The 21,266-nt window shown below is 43.1% G+C and overlaps 1 long non-coding RNA gene across 1 annotated transcript; it reads right to left on the reverse strand.

The window, feature by feature from the left end:
- Positions 1-5,904: 5,904 nt before the first annotated feature.
- On the reverse strand, positions 5,905-8,779 carry LOC140220157 (uncharacterized). Its single transcript, XR_011896271.1, has 3 exons — positions 8,590-8,779; positions 6,878-6,966; positions 5,905-6,269 (listed from the first exon to the last, which is right to left on the reverse strand). It is a non-coding gene; the product is annotated as an uncharacterized lncRNA (long non-coding RNA).
- Positions 8,780-21,266: the final 12,487 nt, after the last annotated feature.

Here is a 21,266-nt window from a genome sequence, read left to right on the forward strand (position 1 = left end):
GATGGGTTGAGTTCTTTGTCTTTCAATGTCAAGAGTGTAAAACCTTAGTGGCCAACATTCAGATGGGCAAAGATCGAAGGTGCTGTGGCCCTTTCGTGAAAAGGCAGAGGCTCTCAATTCATCAGGTCATGTGGTAGGTTTCACTCTCGCAAAACAGGAGACTTCACTAGATAAGCAAGAGAGGTTTCGCTGATCAAGCCGGACGGGCTTCCCTAGTCGGAAGAGTGAAAGGTGTCAAAAGTAAAATCTTCTAAGCACGACTATTTGGGGGATATACAAATCGATCTCAACAGCACTAACCTTGACTGGCATAGCCATTATTCGCTGTTTGTAGAAAGAATGCATGTGCGACTCACACTGATTGCTGCGTCAGCCACGCTTGAAACGATGCTACTTGCGCAACGCTGTTCGTTAGCTAGCTGTATTATACTTGCTGGGCGCTACTTGCACAACTGTATTATACTCTGAAGTAACGTTACATCGGAGAACCCTTCCCCGATGTAATGTTACGTTCATTTTCATGGAGTTGAATCGCAAGGGCTGCTCTAACCTCGTTGTGTTCAAGCCTCCAAGAAACTTGTTTCCCAACATCAGCACTGTTTCCCTATATTACACTTGTATTTTCTGCACATCATATGGATATGAACTAGCCGTGAGCTATTATTTTAGTTCGAAAACCAAAAAGATCGATATGTTGCATTGATTCAGATTGAATTTTACGCCAGGCTTAGAGGGTGATCCTGATTGAATTATTTATCGTAATTTTTATATGGGGTTGCTGAATCAGGCGAGCCCATTAAGGGCCCGTTCGGTTTGGCCGGAATGGCCTGGATTGCAGCCCAATCCGGACGGATTGGAACGGCCCGGAATGAATACGCCCAATACAAAAATTGTTGTTCGGTTGGCCTGGCCCGGACCAAACCTGGCCCGGAACGATTTCAATCCTACCCTCCTTGGCCCGGAATCAATCCGCACCTCATCCCTGTTGGATCGCTTCCTGGCCACACGCGACGCGAGGAGAGGAACGCTTCGCTGGCGGCACGAGGTGGCGGCGTGGCGGCGCGAGGTGACGGCATGGCGGCGTAGCACATCTTCGACGGCCACCACCGCGACAATGACTGCCGCCTTCTCGCCGGTGAGCCGTCACCTTCTCTTCTCTCCTACTCGCCGGCTCCGTCGTGCTGTCGTGCGCGCCTGTAGTTGGCTGCCATGGCCTGATTGCATTTCTTGATCTCGCGTGAGAGGCATGAGAGGCACTCAAAGGCGAATCACCAGCTTTCCCTTGGCTGGTTGGTTGCCTCCGCGGCGGTTGCAACCGATTGGGGTGGAGCGACACCGTGATGGTAGTTCCTTTTCCTCTACTTAACTCCATTGTTGGTGGATTCGTGCGTGGACTGTAGTTGGCGGAGGAGCCAGAGAGCCGAGATGCAGATCTGGTGTTCGTTGAAATGTCTCAGTGGACTATAGTGGCCTGATTTGTTGTCTTGTGTCTTCTTTTCCTAAGTCAGAACCTGATGAACTAGTCGATTCCATCACAAAGGGGATCTCCATTGTACTGGGGATAAACGGTTCAGCTCCTTTCAGACCTGGTTCAGACCAATGCTGGTAGATTTCGGTTGGCTCCGGAGGTACCCGAAGGGCCTCAATGTGATTTCAGCGGGCAAGGCCGGGAGTGCCCGAACCTGATGAGGGCCTTCCAGGTCTGGTGGCGGCGGTCATTTGTAAGATCCTCACGGCTAAATAGAAAACGAATCCGTCTCGGAGTCGTACTAGCTGAGTCGTGGATCGTCACAGCTAGTCAAGTCCAACCAAGTCCTCCACCTCCGGTTTTTGAATTCCATGCAGCGGCACAACCTGTACCGTTGCAAGGGAGCAGCAGCAGCAGCAGAATGAATCCACTGTGCTGTAGTCCATCTAGTATTTGTATCTTGGAGTCCAACCTGTACCGGCTGGTGTGGTCGATTCAGGTGAATTCAGTGTTTCAGCTTGGCTCTGTTCTACCTTCCATGGAGTCATCATGTTCCAGTAGTATTTGAGTTCCAATGTATTAATTTGTCCATGGCGTGCACGCATCCATTTCCATTACGTGTTCCTGCTTAATTATTCGCAAGTTGTGGATCCAAGTAGCAGTGCTATTCTCATCCTTAGAATCAATTTCCTCGTAATATCTCGATCTCTAGATGGTCCTGGTCTGGTGGCGGCGGTCATTTGTAAGATCCTTAGGTAGCAGTAGCTGAGTGGGTTTCAGTTCTGCAATTCATCATCTGAATGTGTGCATGCGTATGTGCTTTACCTGGTGCCTGATTTCTGATTTACCTGGTGCTGCTGCTACAGCCTGCAAGAGCTGCAGCAATGGCCTGGCGTGCTCTCTGCTTGATGTGGCCAAGAAAAGAAGGCAATGAGTAGCAGCGTTAACTAACTAGTCGTAATAAGTTCTGATATAACCTGTTTCTGTTAAGGTATCTTTGTTCTGACTAGGCGCATGTGGCATATATCAGGTCGCAACGAGTCAGTATAGGATTGTGAAATCATGGTTGGACATATAGACATGAACTTTAGATGTTCAGTTATGGCACGAGGTCATACATGTAGTTAGACAGCCTAAGATGTGGTTTACATCAGTAAATATAAAATTAAGTTTTTGAGAGTAATACACTAGTGAGAAATATAATTAGTTCCTGCCTACTTACTTTCATCCCCAGCATGATCTTTCCTGTAACAACCAATCATGGAATCATTGCTATACGCTTGCTGTGTCGCGCCCATCACCCTCCCTCGGCAGTTCTACTTGCTGCCTCGCATGTCTATACGAAAGCAAAGTAAGCTTTAGGTTCTTGAATAACTGTCATATTGACAGTAGCAGCTGTACTTGTATAACTCTTGAATTGAATTGAATGACTAGCTCTTCATTTCTCGGAAAGGCTACTCTTAAAATACTAGTTCCTATTTATTGATATTACTTGTTCTGACTTTTTCAGCTACTCTTAAAATACTAGTTCCTATTTATTGATATTACTTGTTCTGATTTTTTCTTGTTACTTGTAGATCCCACCAGCACCATTAAGAGTTGGGGAAGGTGAACCACCCCCTTCTTCTTGGGATCCGGTACCAACTCCAATAGGTACACAATTCTATCTATGTTTAAGTCTATTCCAATGAGTAATTTTTTCTATTGCAATGAGTAAAATTGCCATGACAACCTGTTTAGCCTTCCATTTTATCTATTTAGCTTCTATCTGACTATAAATTTATATGCTTTAGTTCTGCAATGAATATCTCATTGAGAGATCGTATTAGAAAGAGGAGGGAGGAAGAAGATGATGACATGATGATGTTTCTATTCCCTGCCTTATATCTGATGGGTTCTGCTAGAGAAGGAGTAAAGAAGAAACGTCATACATCAGAAGAAACAGGAGAGGTTAAGGTTCGTCGACTCCTTGAGGGACATATCAAGAACTGTCAAGTTACATTTAGGATGGAACCCCACATCTTCAAAGAGTTGGCGACTTATCTTAGAAGGAAAGGACTCGTTGTTGATACAAGGATTACGGTGGAGGAGAAGTTAGGTTTCTTCCTATACACGTTAAGTCGCAACGCCTCATATGAGGATCTTGCAGTGACCTTTGGGCACAGCAACGACACCTTCCATCATCACATCAACCACTTCTTCACATCAACCTCATATGATGATTGAATTATTTATCCTAATTTTTATATGGGGTTGCTGAATCAGGCGAGCCCATTAATTAGTAACACATCTTGTCGGCGGGTCAACCGTGTTAACGTGCATGCTACTTGCACAACTGTATTATACTCTGACGTTTTCTGCCTACAAATAGCGCATCTGCATTGCTATCCCAACATGCACTTCTTCTCCTCTCCATCTCTTCCTATAGCTATAGCTGCAACAACTAGTCCTGATCACCATGGCTGCCGCGATGCTCAAGATGGCCATTGTTGCCGCCTGCATCGCGCTGGTCCTGCTCTCCATGGGTCCGCCGGGGGCGATGGCTGACATCCAGGACGACTGCCGCGCGACTTGCCGTGGTCTCTGCGATGGCTTCGGTACGAACACGTGCAATTCCGTCATTGGCATCGCCCCTGCTGTCCTGAACAATGTCAACTTCTTCTTCACGACGTGCAAAGTGAGGGTCTCTGGGCTGTGCACGCCCCTCTGCGTCAATACCTGCAGCCTCAACACCGTGACGCCGGCCAGCCCGCCGCCACCACCATGCAAGCCATAATTGGTCCATGCGTATTACTGCAGCATGAATGTCTCAAGTAATTCAAGTCCCGGCCGTAGATCCGGGCATTTGCGTTCCATTTTAATTTCCCTTTAATTGTGGTGTCACCAAGTACTAGTCATCATTGTGCACACCTCTATATGTAATTTTATTTGAAAAGATTATTACCTATCTTGAGAAATTTACTGCTATTATTTATTTTTACCACGATATATTTACCTGCATTGTACCTTCCACCACAATACTGTGGGTTAATTTTTCAATTTCTCTATCTTCTATCTCTTCCCAAAAGTTTGATCTGATGTGCAACCCTATTTCTCCTAATTTTCATATACAGGGACTGGATGACAAGTTCATTATAAACTCCCTCAGTCAATGGTGCTCATTAGAAAATGTTATACATGCTGGTATGCTGGTGTGTATGCATGTAATATCGCATTAACTACTACAATCGAATGAAATGCATGCTCATCTTACTGTAATGCATTCAAACGACTCTAAGGGTTTGTTTGTTTCCCTCCTAGATTATATAAGCCGGATTATGATTCAAGGGTAGGAGGATAAAAGATCATTATGGGATCACTAGGGGACAATATATAATCTGAAATAAGCTAGCCTTTGGTAGCTTATTTCAGATTATACGTGGTCCCAAAGTGATATTTTACTATAGTACCCAAGACCCATAATCCAACTTATATAATTTAGGTGGATTATAATCCCAAACAAACAGGACCTTATTCGTGTGTAATTTATCTTATACCTTCTAATGCGCTTGAGTTATAGAAAGCATGTGCGACTCATCACACTGCTTGCTGCGTCAGCCACGCTTGCGAACGTGCGTGCTACTTGCACCACGCTGCTCGTTAGCTAGCAGTTTGTAGCACTAAGGCCATGTTACCATTTTCTATCAACGAATCAGCAGCACGCATACACGTACGTGATGGAACAATTGTGTACAGCGGATGCCTATATCTTGCTAGCTAGACTAATAGGAGAGAGTACTTTTGGAATGTCGATGCTAATCATAGCGATCAAAATGCGCTAAAAAAAATTGATAAATCCTTCTTTTTTTGTTATCTACCATTATATATGATTCCTTATGGTATTTGGCTGCATGGATGGAATGAACTTGGGAATATTGATAGGATTAACAGGAACACTAGGTGCTAATCTAGCAGGTAAAACACTTAGATTAAAACAACATTGGACCATAGATCTACAACAGGGGCTTCCTATTGGGGAGAGTGAGAGGATGACCGACTGTTGGGCTTCATCGGCAAGGAGGACACCATGGCAGTGTTGGTGATGGCGACGTTAACACAGAGGCGGAGGCGGCGCGGTTAGGTGTTGGCGGTGCTTCCCGCCGCTGATAGTGCCTCCACTAGATTGGCTAGGGTTTGTTGGTGGGTCTTGTGGGTATGGTGAACCTTGGATTGCGTTCCCCCAGCCCGCACCTTTCCTTTTATTTGGCACTGCATGACAGAGGCCCACCAACCATGAGTTGGTTGTGCGCCCCCAATCAGGGCGCGAGATAAGGCTCGGACTCATATGTTGGGAGATCAAACTAACATTCTCCCTCTTGATCTCACCTTTCATTTAGACTTAGACTTAAACTTAACTTGGCAGCCATTTCATCACAGATCAGTGTGTAGATCATGTCTCATCATAATAGCTAGTTACGTACTATCAAATTCAACAGCTACAACACACCTTTCTGTTTTGAAACAGATTCTTGTTCTAGGCCCTTAGTATCCAGGTATCATAGGCTTTTGTCACACCCGGTTTTAAAACAAAACCAAGTGCTACCTATATGTATGCTAGGATCAAGTTTCATACATATAGTGACATCATCAGTGAATAACAGCAACAATATCACATAAAAGATACAAGTAAGACTTACGACATTATCAGAGATACACAGCTTAAACACGGAATCGGAGGTTCCAAACTTCACAGGCAAACGACTGGGGGTTGCATACGCCTAGAACTCAGCATCATCTTCACAACTTCACACACCTTCTTCTTCTGAGCAGCGATAAGCAAGGGTGAGTACACTTATGGTTGGTACTCAGCAAGGCCACAAGAAATAACCAGAATAGTGATTTAACTCCATCTTCAAGTATATTAATCATGTGAGGGTCTAGGCCGCTCTTGACCGTGAGCACGGCTGTTATAACAGTTTTACACTCTGCAGAGGTTGTACATCTTTACCCACAAGTCGCGTAAAAGTTCAGAAGAACTTTAGACCCAACCATGCTGTGTAAAAGTAGGCACAATACCATACTTCCGAGGTGTGGTTGCATAGGGACGCTACGAGGCCTTTACAAAGATTCACTAGTAAGTGGTAACCCGCTAAGATTTCAGGTCGAAGCAGAGCATAACAGTCCCCTAGTGAGTTCAGTATCTTAGCAAAGCCCACGTCCCAAGAGAGCGAGTGCTATACCCCATCAACGCCTCCCCTCTTGCCCTTTCGGTAAGATTACCCCAGACTAGGGTTTCTAATTATTCAGCCAAGACCAGAGCCATTTAGTCTTGTGGTAGCACTGTTTTCCTGGGTGGTCGCTCCATGTTCCAATTAATGCAAGATATTCTTGTAAATAAGCATAGATAGAAGGATGGTTAGGGACACTTGCCTTTCTCCAACGAAAAGTTACTCTCACTGCTCTTCGGCTCCTGCTCTCTTGAAACTCTTAACCTTCAAATCTTCCGTGCAGCGATCCTTCTACTCGAAGCAATCACCGGCACAAACATACAAGCAAACAAACAAGTACAACTAAGAACAATACACCAAACAAAAGAAAGCTTTAAAAGAGCGTACTAAAGAATAGGGTGCAATTCTAGGATTACGTGAACGTAGGAAACACTGAAACGGATCTATGGTTGAAAAGATAGAGCTATCGAGTGATTTGAATTATAAAAGAAAAGACAAGAGCTACAAGCTTCATTTATTTTAGTTGAGAAAAATAATATAAAGATATTTCAGAGAAATATCCTTAGTTAGAATTAATCAAGTCATATTTATATTTTCATAAGAAAAGACGGTGTAAATCTTAGTCCAATTTTATTTATAAATATTTATGTACAAGTTATACAAATTAAACATTTAATTTGAAAATAAAGTATATGAACATCTAAGCGCATAACTTTATGATTTGGATTGAACTAACCAAATTATAATTTAAAAACATATTTATATCCATATTAGCCAAATTAACATTTAATTATGAAAAATCGAGATATAACCTATGCAACTTTTATTTAGAAAATGAATTGGATAAATATTAATCAAATTGAGTTTAATTTATGAAAAACCGAGGTATAACTCTAATTGACTTTTAATTAGAAAATGATATGAAGTAGGCATTAGTCAAATTGATGTTTATTATGAAAACGGTGTAGATCACTAAACAGATTTTATTTAGAGAAGAACGCGTTTATTAGGCATTAATCAATTTTAATATAAAATTTATTTTTAAAAATATGCGTGAAAACATTACCACTAACATGTAATTTACGTTATTATGAACCTAACGCAACTTGAACGAATAAAAACGGAGTTAAAACGTGGATTCTACGAGGTACAGAAGGTTGCAGGGCCCTAGTCATAATTAACTATATACGTCAGGGGCTAGCAAGGAAGATTGGCAAGACACATGTAATAGCGCTTGAGATTTGGACAAAGCTCAGGGTTAGATCTAGAAAAGTGTGAGTCCCGGCTTAGATTGAAAGAAACCCGAAAGATTGAGGGTTTTTCTGCAAAGTTGCAAAGACACAAGGAAAAGATTACTAATTACAGATTCTTTCGGAGATCCATTTGCAAAATGGCTTATCTCCTTCCTTGCGGACGGGGCATCTTTGGCCAGACAACTACCGGCAGCGACGGCCGAGGAAACGCAGGCGAGCGTGGCCGGCCCGATGCTAGCTTCTGGCGCGTGCGGAACGGCCAAGGCAGGAGCACCGCACGGCAACGGGGCCGGCAGGCGGCGGTGCGGCCGGCTTCCAGGCAAGGACGGCGGCGGCGCACGGTACTGCGTCCCGGGGTGCCTCGGCAGCGGCGCAAACGGCGCGCAGCAGGGCGTCTCGGCGGCGCGGGTGGTAACGGCGGCGGCGGGCAGGAGCAGGCGGCGCGTGCGGCTCGGGAGGCGAGGCGAGGCCCTAGGCGGCGGCGGCTCTCAGGGGCACGGCCAGGCCATGGCCGGGTGGATGAACAGGAACGGACCGAATACAGGGGAAAAAAAAGATTCTGCCGATAACGTCCCCTAGTCTTGCGATTGAACGGCAAAGTCTTGCGATTGAACGGCAAAACGGAACAGGGGCGACGAGATGAACGCGTTGATGTGCTCACCTTCGACCGGGGATGAACGATGGTGGCGGAAAAGCTTGCCGGAGTTCGAGAAAAGCTCGTCGGAGTTGAGGAAGACGACGGAGCCGACACCGGACTCGCGCAATCCACCACATCACGGTGTAGAGCTTGAAGAGAGGAACTCCGTGGTGGTGTCGATGGAGCTCGGAGAGTCAACTCGCGAAAATGTCTTTAGATAATCCTCACGTCGAATGAACGCGGTGATATGTATATAGGCTGGGTTTGGGAAAAGATATTTTCGGGATGACTTTTATTTTTGGAATTTCTGATTTTATTTATCTGCGTGAAAACAATTCTGGAAATAGCCGGACTCGTTTTCTAAAGCAAGAAAAATATCTAGAAACTTCGAAAAATCCCAAGATAAATCTCAGAGTTGAAATAGAACACAAGGAATCCAAATAAAATACTTGGAGCTCGTGAAAAGGAATCTAGAGCCTTCCAAAAATTAGATTTAGCTCTAGGTAAATGAGAAAAAATTCCCGAAAAAGATGGAAAATTCTCAGAAGGGCCTGGACAACGTCTAAACGCATTTTTGAAACTTTTACACTTATGTAACACCAAGATGCATCAGTCATAAATGCACAGACACCGAACAACATTATTTAATTTAGAAAATCAAATAATTATTTTTTCCCTATACTAAATTTCTTGCAAAGAAAAAGAAAAATTGGGAAAATTTTAAAATTGAGAAAATTATTGTTTATTTATTCTTTTTATTCACATCCTAAAATTTGAAAATTTTAGAGTGTGACAGCTTTCCCGTAAACCCATGCCGACTAAGTGTTCTCTGAGCATATTGGGCGGTAAGCCTTTTGTAAGCGGATCCGCGAGCATTTCTTTGTTCTTATATGCTCTAAACTTATGGTATGATCCTGGATTCTATCTTTCACAACATAAAACTTAATGTCAATGTGTTTGGCAGGACCACTTGACTTATTGTTGTGATCATAGAATATTGTTGGCTCATTATCATAGTACATCTTGAGTGGTATTTGAATGTTGTCTACCACTCTCAACCCGGGTACAAACTTCTTTAACCAGTTTGCCTGCCCCGTGGCCTCATAGCATGCTACAAACTCGGCAAACATCGTGGATAATGCTGTGACGGTTTGCTTGGAGCTTATCCACGATATAGCTCCACCTGCGAGAGTGAATACATAACCTGACGTTGATTTTCTATCGTCTACATCTTCCGCAAAGTCTGAATCTGAGTACCCTTCGGAATCAATTCTTCTATACGTTAGCATGAGGTCTTTCGTGCCTTGTGTATAATGCAATTCCTTCTTTACCATTTTCTAGTGATCTATTCCTGGATTATCTTGATATCTGCCAAGTACCCCGTAACAAAAGCTAAGTCAGGGTGCGTACACACTTGAGCATACATTAAGCTTCCGACAGCTGAAGCATATGGAACCACTTTCATTTGATCGATCTCATATTGGTTCCTGGGACTTTGAAAATTTCCAAATCTATCGCCCTTGACTATGGGAGTAGGTGTAGGTCTACTCGCATGCATGCTATACTTCTTCAGAATCTTCTCTAAGTAAGCCTTTTGCTATAATCCCAATACCCCCTTTTTTCTATCTCGGTGAATTTCAATTCCTAAAACAAATGAAGCTTCACCAAGATCTTTCATATCAAAGTTTGAGGACAAGAATTTCTTTGTCTCCAGTAGTAGACTAACATCACTACTAGCAAATAGAATGTCATCTATATACAGGATAAGGAAAACGAATTTCCCACTCTTAAACTTTGCATACACGCAATTGTCCTCCTTATTCTCACTAAATCCAAACTTTCTTATTGTCCCATGAAACTTCAGGTACCACTACCTGGAGGCTTGTTTTAATCCATAAATGTATTTCTTCATACGACATCCATATGTTATTTTCCTTCCATGACAAAACCTTTGGGTTGTGCCATGTAAATATTTTCTTCTAGGTCTCCATTGAGAAAAGCCGTCTTTACATCCATCTGATGTAACACTAAATCATAGTGTGCCACTAAAGCTATTATAATTATGAAAGAATCCTTACATGAGACTGGAGAAAATGTCTCATTATAGTATATTCCTTCTCTTTGTGTGAAACCTGTTGCGACAAGTCGTGCTTTTTATTTTTTGACATTCCCTTTGGAGTCACATTTTGTTTTGTAGACCCATTTACAGCCTACTGTTTTGGCTCCTTTAGGAATTTGTTCTAAATGCCTGACTTTGTTGCTACTCATGGATCTCATTTCATCTTCCATGGCTTCAAGCCACTTTGATGAGTGAGAACTTCTCATGGCTTCTTCAAATGAGGTGGAATCTCCCTCCACTTGAACTTCTTCACTGACATAGACTTCATAGTCATTAGGAATGGCTGGCTTTCTTCCTCTTGGAGACCTTCTGGGGGCCTCAACATTTGGCACATCTTCCATGTGGGGCTGTTGCTACTCTTCCTCATGTGTGACAATAGGTTCGATAGGATCCTGAAGGATAGGTTCCTCATCTTCATTCATTGTTGCCACAGGAGAACTAACAACAAGTGTTGTAGCCACAATGTCCTGTACTGTCAGTGCAGCAACAACATGTACCGAGAAAAAAGGTTCCTGAATCATCGGAGTGGGTACATATACCCACTTCTCTTCAAGGTTAATTTCTCGAGGTACCGTACTCCTCCTAATCATCTCATCTTCTAGAAACACAATGTGTCTCATTTCTACAAACTTATTATGTATGTCAGGACAGTAGAAAAGATAACCTTTTGACTTTTCAGTGTAGCTAATGAAATGGCAACTAACTGTCTTAGGATCTAATTTCTCAATGTTTGGGTTAAAGACTTTAGCCTCAACTGGACAGCCCCACACACGCAAATAATTAAGTGAGGGCTCTTATCTAGTCCACAACTCATACGATGTTTTAGACACCGACTTACTAGGAACCCGATTAAGGATGTGAATGGTGGTTTTTAACACCTCCATCCACAAACTAACTGGTAAAGTGGAGTAACTAATCATGCTTCTCACCATATCCATTAGGGTACGGTTACGTCTTTCAGCTACTCCATTCTGTCTATGCTATTTTCCTTTAGAAACCTTGCAAAAGGTCCAGGAACTTGTCCATATGGGGTATGTCGACTGTAGTACTCCCCCATGGTCGATTCTTACCATTTTAATCTTTAAACTAAGCTAATTTTCTACTTCAGCCTTAAATATCTTGAATTTATACAACGCTTCTGAACGCTCTTTAATTGGATTAATATAACCATAACACGAATAATCATTTATGAATGTTATAAATGAATCATAACCATCCACAGATGTCACAGGAAATGGACCACAGATATCCGTATGAATTATTTCTAAAATTCTTGCGCTTCTTTTGGCGTCTTTCATAATTTTCTTAATGAACTTTCTCTTAATGCAATCCATGCATTGATCTAAATCTAAAAATTCTAAAGGCGGAAGAATTGATTCCTTAACTAACTGTTCTATTCTCCTCCTCAAAATATGGCTAAACGACAGTGCCATAATTTCGAAGATGCATGATCAATTCTTTCCCGCTTATTCTTTACATTCATAGACGAGGAGGCCTTCTAATTCTCAGCGCTTACAACATTCACATTCTCAAAAAGTGATAATAAATAAAGCTCATCTTGTCTGAAGGCAAGACCAATAATCTTATTATTAAACTTGATTTTACATTGTCCATCACCGAAATGACAAGCAAAACCATCATCATCTAAACGCGATACACTTATTAAGTTCCTATGCAAAGAGGGTACACAAAGAATATCTCTCAAATGAAGTACAAAACCATTTGCTAATTCTAATGGGAGTTCTCCAATGGCTTCGACTTCAGCTTGGACGCCATTTGCAACTTTAATGCTTCTATCTCCTCTTTGCAGGGTCCTCCTCGTATGGAATCCCTGTAATGAATTTGCAACATGAACAATTGTACTTGAATCAATCCACCAAGTATATTTTTCATAACTTAAATACAAGGACTCATCTACAAATGTAATAAGATCCTCACCTCTATAACACAGATGCTTTAGGAAATCCACACAGCCTTTCTGGTAGTGTCCTTTCTTCTTGCACCACTTGCAAGTGTCCTTGTCCACCACCTCTTCATGGTTTGATCTTTGATGGTGATCATACATTGGAGCCTTTCCATGTGCCTTAGAAGAAGAGGCGTTCCACTGAGGTTTCCCTTGTGGCTTAGAATTCTAAAAATTGCTCTTATTGTTTTGGCTTAGGTAATTGATAGTATCACCGGACGAGCCCTTAAGACTCTCTTCTTCTTGCACACACATGGCAATCATCTTCTTAATACCCCACTTTTCAGGCTATGAGTTGTAATTCACAGCAAAGGTCTCAAACTCTTTGGGCAGTGAGGTAAAGATTAGATGGACTATAAACTCTTTTGGAAGCTCCATTTCCATAGACTTAAGCTTGGAAGACATATTGTTCATTCTCAATATGTGATCCCTTATTCCACTGCCAATATACTTAATAGTAACAAGCTATCTTATGAGAGTGCTTGCATATGCCTTTGAAGATCCAGTAAACTGACTCTCCACACTCCACATTTGTCAAGTACTCCTTAGATCTACAACACGTACTTCCTAGAGGGGAGAGTGAGAGGATGACCGACCGTCGGGCTTCATCGGAGGACGCCATGGCGGTGTTGGTGACAGCAACGTTGACGCAGAGGTTAGGTGTTGGCGGTGCTTCCTGCCACTGACAGCGTCTCCAGTAGATCAGCTAGGGTTTGTTGGTGGGTTTGGTGGGCATGGTGAACCTTGGCTTGCATGCCCTCGGCCCCCACCTTTCCTTTTATTTGGTGCTGCGCGACGGGGCCCCACCAACCATGACTGGTTGTGCGCCCCCGATCAGGGCGCGAGATAAGGCTCGGACTCGTCCGTTGGGAGATCAAACTAACAAATACGAGTGAGCGAGTGAGCGAGTAACACTTTATCTTTGGATATGATCCCAAATTACATGCTTTTTTTTCCCAGGTGCATAGTTGTATGATGCTTGAGCTATAGCATTGCCAAATTCATCACTGCTTTCCCTATTACACAGGTATTTTCTTCACATCAAATGGATCCACTAGCCAAGCTATTATTTTTTTGTTGGAGATCGAAAAGATCTGTTGCATTGATTCAGATTGAATTTACTACAAGCTTAGAGGGTGATCCTGATTCGGGCGTGCAGCAGGCAATCTTGTTTATCCTAATTTTAACTTGTGTCTCCATGCAAGATATGTTAAAGCAGCAATAAGCTGCATAGCCTGGCATTAAATGCGCACTATATGTGCAGAAACTTATATTTTCACTCAAAGATCACAGCGATTAGGCTCGAGCTTGCAACTCAGAAAATAGAGAGGCTGGAACAAGCGATCAAAGGCTGCGAATAACACTCAGAATAAGCTATGCTCAGTCTAAACCCCCTCCGCGCAAAAGGATGAACGGTGGGGTGACATTTTTCAAATCGAAAATTCATCTTGTCCTTTCGCACAAAGGCTTTAGCCTCAGCTAAAACTATCGCAGCAACGCAAGAAGGTGACGTTTTTCAAAAAGGCATCCTCACTCCCCTTTTTCCTCAGGTCCTAGGCTCGATCCTGACTATGATTTATGTTAGCTCACTTACAATGCTCGAAAAGAGCATGCCAAGCCACAAATAAACCTCATAGTGTAAGCCACGAAGTCGGTAACACCAACCCAAACCAGCAACCTTGTAAAATTTCATGGTTGAAGCAACTAAGGGTGCGATATCAACCAAACTGCAGTTACTTTTTAAGTCAACAAAACTCGAAAATAAGTTTTTCGTTGACTTATCTTGACGATTATCAAGATTCACCTAACCTCGCTCCAAGAAAAAGTTAAGAAGGGTGGACTGACATTTTTTGGAAAAAGTAAAGCTTGTTAATTCTGTCTTTCGCTGTCTGTTCCTAAAAAACAAAAATTTTCAACAGCAGCATCTAAGCTCATTTTTTCGTGGAAAAGAATGAAAAGGGGGGTGACATTTTTTAACAAACAAAATCGTTATCATCCTCTTTCCACGAAGAAACAACCTCGAGTAGGACCTGCGAGCATGCGACATGGGGTTACATTTTTCAAAAAGTGCTTCTCATCCCTTTGTGATCAGAATTTTGGCCCAAAGCCAACAAGCAAATTCCCGTCGCCTAACTCAAGAAACTGGCACAAAACTAAAAATCTACGCGCAAAGGAGCAAAGGGGGTTGACGTTTTTCAAAAAGAAAAAGCAACCCTCGCTCCTTTGCACTATAAATTCAGTTAAACAAACATTTAAAGACCGAGGTAAAAAGAAACCGGCAAGGATAATCACGTTAGAAGCAACTAGTCTAAGCAGGAGTTCTGACCAAGCAATCAATATTTACAAGCCTGGTCTACAAAAGCAGCCCCATAAGTATCAAATGTATCACAGTGATCTCAATAACAAGCATCAGCCCCTAGCTAGCTCCGACAAGCTACTGCTCCCCTTGATCAGCACCTTCCTCCCCGCCTTCACCTTTTGCTTCCTCCTCCTTGGTCTGCGGAAACATGAAGACCAACATCAGGTGAAATACGAGACAAAACAAAACAAAAAAAAACTACGACCTTTGCAAGCCGCTCCTGAGCCACCAGCCTCGTTTACTCTCACCCAGAAGTAGCCCAAAGCTATTTGAAAAAAATTCATCTTCGTGGCCCTCACATTTTTTTTATTTCTCCCTTGCACCAAGTTCGGAGGCTGAGGGGAACTTGTAGGAGTGGGCCGCAACTGTCAAGAAATGAGAGCAACTATTCTCTTCAAGAAGCTGGAACATGCTATCAAAGCAGAACGAGGCTGCAAAGTCGCTAATACTGATTATAACCGCAGGCAGGCCTTTGATTTTCTCATCCATCCAATCAAACATTGCCTTAGCAACTTCATTGCTTGGAAATGGAAGAGGCTCTGCACCGAAATCGACAAGAGCAGCCTTGTATCCTTCATAAATCTCGGCAAACCTTTTCTGAATAATCTGCTCCGCATCCTCAATAAAGATCTTCAGCTGCAGAAGCTTTTTGCCGAGGACATGAATGGGTTGGCCTCAGGGTGCAGAGGGGGCGCAGCAACCTTGGTCTGAGCTTCCGTTTGAGGGACGCTTGCCTCGGGAACTGAAAAGGGAACCACAGATAAGTCCACATCTAGAACAACATCATCATCAATGGCCTTGCCGATGCAAGACTTTCTTGCAGACTTCTTCACTTTCAAACTGGCCAACGCGCCGGCAGACTTGAGTTCGGATTTTGTCGCAACCGGGACAACTTTGGAGACAGGGGGCGCGCAGGATTTTGCAACCTCGCTCGAAGTGCCTTGTCCAAGCTTTTCTTTCTTCTTCTGAGCCTTGAGGCTGGAGGTCTTTAGTTTCGCTTTTGCAGCCTCGAGCACAACGATCGCTTGGCTGTCATCCTTCTTTGAAGTCCCTTTCGTGACCTTAGGAGCAATCCTCTCGACTTTCCTCTTTTTCCCTTTGCCACTGCCACCAGCCTGCTCCGAGCCTATTGTGCTATTTTCTCGCATCCGTTTTGAAATCTTACAAGGTTTGGGGTGAGGCGCAACCTCGACCCCAAGTTCTTCAAACACACGATTGACTTGAAGCTCGTGTGCGACGATCCTCCGGGCTGATGACAGCTCAGTCTTAGTGCAGGGGCCAATAATATCAATGTCATGTCTCTCAATATCCTCTGCAAAAAGACCGGGGTTGGCACCCTTGGGCAGCTCCACCCCGAAGCGAGGGCAAGGGAGTGGGCTAGTACTCCACGGAACCTCCTTCGGCACAATCTCCAGCAGACACCACCCATTGGAAAGGGGCCAGATGTTAGCTGCCACATACTCTTCAATGAGATCCCGCCCGGGGATCAACTTCAAGGCTAGGAGGAAAGTGCACTCGTGTTCCTTGACTACCTTGGACCTCGTAAAAGCAGAGGTAGTACTAATGTCCATAGGGCCTAAGGGAGCATAGTAGGGATAGAAAGGTCGGCTGATACCAGACGCATCGGCCATGTCAATCTTGATATAGAACCAGTAGCTTAGCCAATCGTCTTCCCACCTATTCCTCTATGCATAAGAAAGCTCAATCCTCTTGATTCCCTGCTTCTCATTGTTCTTCCTCTGAGTCACGAAGGTACAACACCCAAACCGTGTCTCAAAAATACCTTCCTCATCATCGAACATAACTCTCTTCCTCTGGATATGGAGTGATATTTTACCATAGTAGCAAAGACTCATAATCCAACTTATATAATTTAGGTGGATTATAATCCCAAACAAACAAGCCCTTATTCTTGTAATTTATCCTATACCTTCTAATGCGCTTGAGTTATAGAAAGCATGTGCGACTCACACTGCTTGCTGCGTCAGTCACGCTTGCAAACGTGCATGCTACTTGCACCACGCTGCTCGATCGTTAGCTAGTAGTTTGTAGCACTAATTAGGTCATGTTATCATTTTCTATCAACGAATATAATCAGAAGCAAGCATACACGTACGTGATGGCACAATTGTGTACAGCGGATGCCTATATCTTGCTAGACTACTAGGATAGAGTACGTTTGGAATGTCGATGCTAATCATAGCGATCAAAACGCGCTAGAAAAAATGGATAAATCCTCCCTTTTTTTGTTCTCGACCATTATGATTCCTTATGGTATTTGGATGGAATAAACTTGGGGATACGAGTGAGTGAGCGAGCAACACTTTATTTTTCGATATGATCCCAAGTTGCATGCTTTTTTTTCCCAGGTGCATAGTTGTATGATGCTTGAGCTATAGCATTGCCAAATTCATCACTGTTTCCCCTATTACACTGGTATTTTCTTCACATCAAATGGATCCACTAGCCGAGCTATTTTTTTTGTTGGAAATCGAAAAGATCTGTTGCATTGATTCCGATTGAATTTTACGACAAGCTTAGAGGTTGATCCTGATTCGGGCAGCAGGGCAATCTTATTTATCCTAATTTTTATATGGGGTTACTGAATCATTGCGAGCTCATTATGAACTGCCAGCAGTAGTCAACGGTACTCCTGCTAGCACCAAATCTTTTAATTCTATTATTGGTGTGGGTGTGGGTCAACCTGTTTACGTGTTGCATGCGCGCTACTTGCACAACGGTACATGAACTGAGGGGGGAACGTTGTTGAAAGTCTAGTCATTCCTCACAGACCAAATACTCCAGGTCATCAGGATAGTGATCTCCATGAAGAAGGGTACATTCAGCTTGTGTTGGATGGAGCTGAGTATCCGGAGTGGATGTCTGGTTGTAATCGTTGTTACTCCAATGGATGACCAGCAGGTATAGGAATGCATCTGAAAAAGAGATGTGCCCTTGTCTTTCTTTTTTGAAGGATGCAAAGCTCACAGGTATAGGAGTCAAGGCTCATTGTTTTCCTACCTATGATATCCTTGTTACTTAGTCTGTCTTTAATTAGCAGCCTGAAAAACACATTATGTTTCTTTTGGTATTTCGACTTCCACAGCCATCGGTGAATTGGGTGGACACTTCTCGTGCCCGTCAAGGCCTTGTAAGTTTTCACAACTGAGAAGAGGGGGTTGCCCCAGATGTAGGTCTACTAATCTCTGTCCTGCTGAGTGACAACATTCCTCATTCTATTTTGCAAAGTAGCTGTTGATGGGCTTCCTCCAAGAGTGGCAGATGGAAGTTGTGAGATAGGGAAGGTCTGCTAATGGCCTCTTTGTATGTGAACAGATGGAAGTTGCGAGTTAGGGAAGGTCTGCTAATGGCCTCTTTGTATGTGATCAGCTTGTTTTTAGCAAACGAAAAGAGCTGGGGAAATTCCAAGGAGAGAACTTGCTCGTTCCAAGTGTCCATCCAGAATAAGACAGTGGAACCATCCTATTAACACCAAAATTTGGAAATATGCTCTGGAAAGAAGGAATCGGCCGATGATGCAGAAAAATGACAAAATCTCCTAAATAAGGCTATTTGTGAGCTGGCCATAGAAATCAGGAACATGTGCATGAAGAAAGAGAAAGCAAGAAAGCTAGAGGAATAAAAGAAGGAAATCAATGCACGCATGTACACGGCAAGAGTTCCAACAATTTGACATCCAAGGGAAGCGCACGTACGGGAGGTTATCTTATAGAATAAAATATTCTGGAAATAGGGTTGGTTAGGGATAAGCTTGATTAGAGATAGAGTTGGATTAGTTAGAGATAGAGTTTTGATTAGAAAAGATTGTGAATGTGACATGCTTTGTACATGGTTAGATGCCAACTATGTAACGTCAAAGGCCGTCCGTCCTATAAATATAAAGGGTCGTGGCCATTGTAAGACATCACACGATGAAGACACCATATTTACCTTTACGCATCTACCTTTCAGCTTCACGCCATTGCCCTAGGAGTAGGAGTAATGTAGCTTCTTGAAGAGTTCCTTCTAGCAAGCTGGGCTGCATCAACCTCGATCTCCAGCAAGATGCAAGTTCCCGTCATCAGGTGTACTAGACTTCAACTTCCGGCGTATCGCTATCGTTGGGTCTGGTTTCATTTACCAGTTATCGAGTATCTTGGATCCTTGACTTATGGCACACTGCTTCTATCTTGATCTACGGTATTCACAATTATCCTACCTTGATTAAGTTTGCATCGGCTGATATTTATCTGTTCTATCATCTTACCGTCTAGTTTGCTTTAATTAGCTCTAGATCATATCATCGTAGACGATAGATCACTTAATAAACTGTTGCATCTTAATCTTGGTTACCCCTCGAGTGTTGTTGGAATAGAGTTCTATTGTGATTGGATTCATCGGCTGGCGGGGTCTAAATTGATGTCCTGCTGAGTGTTTCTAGGCTACAACTACCGGGCGCATCGTTGTGGTTTCACCTAGAGATATTGGTAGTGATGTTAGTTTGAATCTCATTGGCTTGTGGCTCTGGCTATGGTGGAGCGAGAGCTCGATGGAGCTCTATTTCCTATTGGCTTTCTAGCCGATAGTTTTTGCTATATTATGGTGAATTGGCTTCGATAGCCGATGAGACACCCATGCTCATCAAGATATTGGAATCAGCTTCATAGCCGATACATTTATTCACTATGCTTTATTTTGCTACGTCGTCATCATCGCTGGTGCCAGGATCATATCAGCGTGATCGGCCGATTTCCTTGAACTTCGAGAGGATTATTTTCACCTTGTCAGTTGAATGGTCAAACTTACTGGCACGCCCGCGTATACCACGCGCACCGATCTACAACCTGTACTTGAGCGAAGCAGTACTCTCAGGTTTCGTGTGTTAGTACGTGAAGGTCACCGCATGATTTTTGCATCAACACACTTTCCGAAACCCATACTAAGGCTATTCCTTTGTATTTCTCCAGTTATTTAACTATGTCTTTGCACCAGAATGAGCCTTTTTGTTTATGTCCAGGCAGTTTCCCATTATGATAGTAGTTGTCTCAGACTAAATGTACCCATGGGATGTCTGCCTTCATGAAGAACTTATGGAGGAACTTGAGCAGGAGAGCCTCATTTTGGCTATTCAGATTAATGACTCCAAGTCCTCCTTGCTGTTTGGGCAGGCATACCATAGGCCAGGCCGCCTTGGATGGCTTTTTAGATGACAAGTCAGATCCTCGCCAGAGGCAATGCTTCCTATATTTGTCCAATTGAGAGATGACCCCTTGTGAAGCTTCAGAGTAGCCATATGGAACATTGGTGAGGACGAGAACACTGAATTAACCAGCTCTAGTTTGCCTCCGTGGGATAGCATGTTGGAGATACCCCCTATCCTTCTCTCCACTTTCTTGATTAGGGGTAGAAATTCCTCAATATTAGGCATCGTTGTTCCTAGTGGGAGTCCCAGGTAAGTGAAAGGAAAGCTTACAACCTGACCGTCAAAACTGATGAGAGTTGTTGTAGTTTTTCCTCAAGAGTGTTCAGGGGGACCATAATAGATTTGTTGTAATTGACCTTAAATCCTATTGAGTTTGCAAAAAGGTTTAGCAAATGCTTTAGATGCAGCAGCTGAACTGGGTCAGCTTCCATGACCAGTAAGGTATCATCTGCATATTGGATAACTAGGAAATCTAGACTAACTCTTTTAGGTATTGGCAATAGTAAGCTTCCTTCCTCTTTGGCCTTATTCAATATAGATTGAAGGAGGTCCACTGCTAGCACAAAGAGGAGTGGAGACAGCAGATCCCCTTGCCTAACCCCTCGTCTGTAGTGGAAGACTTTTCGTGGTACTCCATCGAGTAGAATTGAGGATGTTCTAGAACCCAGGATGTCCTTAATCCATCCTTTACATCTATCCCCAAAGCCCTTGTGTTTTAGGATGTCCAAGATGGCTTGGTGTTCTATTTTGTCAAATGCCTTCTCAAAGTCAAGCTTGAGAATGATGAGCTCCTTCTTGGAAGTCTTACAAATGTGTAGATATTCAAATGCTCAGGCTAAACAATCTTGAATAGATCTGGATTTTATGAAACCATATTGGTTTCGATGCACTAGTCTTAGGATGATCTTCTGAAGCCGTTGTGCTAGGATCTTGGTTATTAGCTTGATGGTTGAGTTAAAGAGGGAGATAGGTCTGAAATCTCCGACTTCCATGGGGCAATCTTTGTTGGGGATGAGTGTGATGTAGGAGGCATTGATACTTTGAACACATACTCTTT

Source organism: Setaria viridis, chromosome 8, assembly GCF_005286985.2.
Source record: "Setaria viridis chromosome 8, Setaria_viridis_v4.0, whole genome shotgun sequence".
Classification (NCBI taxonomy): domain Eukaryota; kingdom Viridiplantae; phylum Streptophyta; class Magnoliopsida; order Poales; family Poaceae; genus Setaria; species Setaria viridis.